The sequence below is a fragment of the Tiliqua scincoides genome, chromosome 4, assembly GCF_035046505.1.
Source record: "Tiliqua scincoides isolate rTilSci1 chromosome 4, rTilSci1.hap2, whole genome shotgun sequence".
Classification (NCBI taxonomy): domain Eukaryota; kingdom Metazoa; phylum Chordata; class Lepidosauria; order Squamata; family Scincidae; genus Tiliqua; species Tiliqua scincoides.
In genome coordinates, this window is record NC_089824.1 from 131,622,888 (window position 1) to 131,626,735 (window position 3,848).

A 3,848-nucleotide genomic window follows, 5' to 3' on the forward strand; every position below is an offset into this window, starting at 1 on the left:
GGTGGGTGAACTTTCATCCAGCACATTTTATGTGTGTGCATTTTTGAAGGACATAGGAAATTATTTTTGCCTTTCCCCACAAATCCTTCAAATCCATTCCCCCTCCCAGTTCTCAATTGTATATCTTCACAGTTTGCTTCCATGCATAATTTTTGGACATCATCATCAAAATAGCAGGTTAAAGAAGATGTGGGAACAATAAAGCAGAGAAAAATTGCAATTTATAGTGAAGATTTACCAGACAAAACAACCTGAACACTGAGAACTAACTCTGAGATATGGGCATATCTACAAGGTGGTTTTTGGGACTGGATGTGCTTATATCCAATTCCTGCTTTCCATGCGTGCCCAAGGGCTCCTGCTGGTCTTTTGTCCCACCTCCACAAAGTTCAGAAGGATGATGGTACAGTGTGCATGAGATGCACAGCAGACTCCCCACTGTGGTACAAGTAGATCCCCAGGGATACCAGATCCCAACCCCTGTTCCCAGGGAGATCGGAGCGGCTTCAAGCCACTCTTCTTGGACTTGTGCCACCTCAAGAGATGGCGCAAGTCCAAGGAGACCCATAGGGGAAAGAGCGCCTCTCCCAGAGGTAAGGGGAAAAGTTTCCCCTTGCCTCTGGCTGAGCCGCTTTTGGCCCCTATCCTGCTCTGGATATAGTGCAAGCCTCCTGGCTTGCCTGTTCCAGCGCAGAATAGGATTGTACCCTAAGTAAGTAAGTAAATAAAGACCCTTGGATCTGGGCATCGATTACATTTCTTTCAGTTACATTCAGTATACTGTATAGTATAAAAGCATGCATATTCAGAAGTACCACTGAGTTCAGTGGATTTATATATTTAGAGTAAAAACATAATATCCCATCTTTCTTGCTAAGCAACTCAATTTAGAACAAACTTTCTCATTGAAGCAAATTACCATGTGTGCTTAGGGTTGCCAACACTGACTGAAACAATTCATTGAGATATTTTCCCCCAACATTACATAAATGTGAAAAAATAAAAAACTGATGCTGGGTGCCAATTGAAAACTTTTGCGTATGTGTGATTTGATGAAAGTTGTAAAATGTGTTGCATCTTCAACTTCCCTTCTGTGGAAACATGTTCAAACTATTGTCCTCTGGGGTGTGTCTAAGAATTAAAAAAGCATACAGTAATCACCTGGATGACAGAAAGCCTAACTACAATGGGAGTGAACTACTGATGACAACTGTGTTTAGAATAAAAATTATTGTGTACAGGAACATAAAAATTGCTTTGCTGGAGCAGACCAGGAGTCCATCTTGCTCAGCATTTTGTTTATAACAGCGGTTATTAACCAGGCACCTTTGGAAATTCTCAAGCAGGACATGATGGAGATAGACATTTCCCTATTTGTCACCGCAAAGAAACAAGGAGGGAGTGTGGGATATGAACATGGGAAGATGTGAGAAACGTCCCATGGATGTGGGAAGATAAAAAAAAAAAAGTTTTAAGAACATAAGAACAGCCCCACTGGATCAGGCCATAGCCCCATCACGTCCAGCTTCCTGTATCTCACAGCGGCCCACCAAATGCCCCAGTTTTGGGGAAACCGACTTGGTTTACTGGTCTTGAAGGAATGGAATAGATCTCAGCTGGGCCTTCATTGATCTTTCATGGGTGCCTGGTGTTACCAAAAGGGCTGTTTTGTTAAGGGTAATTATTACACTACCCTTATTGGAACCTCATGATCACAGGCTGGATAACAAGATGGCGTAATGCAGAGAAATTCCCTTTTGCTTAAAGAGGAGACTGAGAGAAAGATAATTTAAATAAAAGATTATAGTTTTATTACAAAAACACAAAAGTAAACACAATGCACATGGAGAAATGATAAGTGTATGTTTCTTGGTCCTAGTACATGAATCTAGTGTACATAGCTTTCATGGTGGTTGCATGTAAAGAGTATTTGGTGCATCCGAGGAAATTAGAAAAAGGAAAGGTTGTGGGGAAGGTTTTTAGGGGTCCCTGATCTGCCAATCCCAGCTGCTAACTAAAGATGGGGAGAGAAGGGGAGAAAAAGGGGGGGGAGAAGGGAAAGAGTTTCAGGCGCAACACAGTCTCTGACACAACACAGATGCGTTGGTCCTTGGAGGGAGAGCCGGAGAGAGAGCATGTGGGAGGAAGCCCTCTCTTAAAAGGGGGTTTGCTGACTGTCTGAGCTGGATTGTAGCTTGCTTACTACCACACAGCCGGGTACTTGGGAGTAAGTAAAACATTGAAAGGATCAGTTATCAGCAAAATCAATGGGGTCTATGGCTGGCTTCCTAGAAACAATACAATGAATAAGAAGGCAGTTCAAGTTCGCATAAACAGTGATTGGGTTAAAAAAATATAATGAATACAGTAATGTAGGAGACACTTAAGCAATGATTTAAGATGCCAGACTTCCTCCCATAATGTGTGACCATAGGGAGGTGGATTTAAGATGCCAGACTTCTTCCCATAATGTGTGACCATGGGGAAGTGGTTGTTGTGTAACCATGAGCTTGTGACTTGACCTGATTGTTGAATGTATGAGTTTAACCTGCATGATATTTTAGTCCATAGTACATAACCAGATAGAGAGAAAATCACAACTAAAAGGCAAAAAGGGGATTTTCACACACTGGCTAAGTCCATCTTCTGAACCATTGATTTTCAACCCATGTGCTGCAGCACATTGGTGTGCCATGATTGGTCTGCAAGTGCGCTGTGGGAGTTTGGGTGAGGGTCATTTATTAGTAAGGCCATTGGGGGATATGAGCCCCTCTGCCAGCAGTACAATTTGCCTTGTCAATTAAAAACAAAAACAAAAACTGATGGTGTGTTTTGACAATTTCAGAGCCTTGTCAGTGTGTGTGTGAGATGAAAAATGTTAAAAATCACTGTTCTGGACAGACTGAGCAATAAAACCCAAACTGAAGTTTCTCCAGACTGTGACTCCATCACAATTATCTGAGCAGACTTTTAAACATTTCAGGAGAAAGCTGGGATGGCCTAGTCATGAGGCCAGCTGAACCCCTTGCTTCAGGTGGCAGGCTGCAGGAGGTTGCAAGCTGGTGGGGGGCACCCCGTGCATGCCAGCCACCTACCCTTGTCCACCTGCCAGCTGTACCCAGCTAGCCCATCCCTCTGCTTGAGCACTTTCCTTGGAGTGCAAGAGGGTGAGTCTTTACTTCCTTGTCCTCTGCAACTAATGTGATCTTTTCCTGAACACTCTCAGGATAGCGCTCAGGGAAAAAGCTGAAGACTCTGTTTTTCTTCCCCAGCCATTTCTTGTAAAGTGTTTGGGGGAGAGAAGACTGGGAGCAGAGAGGTTCTGCTCCAAAGAGCCTCCTAACTGATCATTTTACAAAAAAGGCAGCTAAGGAAGATGAAGGCGATGAAGTGCATTGCACACTGGTGGGAGCATGAGGGATATGCCAGCAGGGGTGGTGGATTGGCATGAAGCGCATACTGGCAGGGATGGTAGGTCAGCGTTGCTTCAGGCACTGGATTGACTTAGGTTGTCCCCAGGAAAAATTCTACTAATGGGGTAGAAGTTTTGATCTTCTGTGACACTTCTGTGGCTGATTTTTGAAATAACTCAAAACCATAGTTTATGTAAACTATGATTTTGCATTATCCATAAACCCAAGCCTGCACACAAATAATTATTTTGGGGAGGGGGGGGGGTCAGCAAAATAGAATCTGAAACCACAGTTTTAAGTTGGTATTATGTCTGAATTCATAGACCTTTGAGAAACCAGTTCAGGGCATTGCTCTGCTTTCAAGAGGCTGCTGCACCATGGCAACCGCAGTGAATGTACAAAGCTGAATCTTGAGCAGATGGGAAACAAAAACAG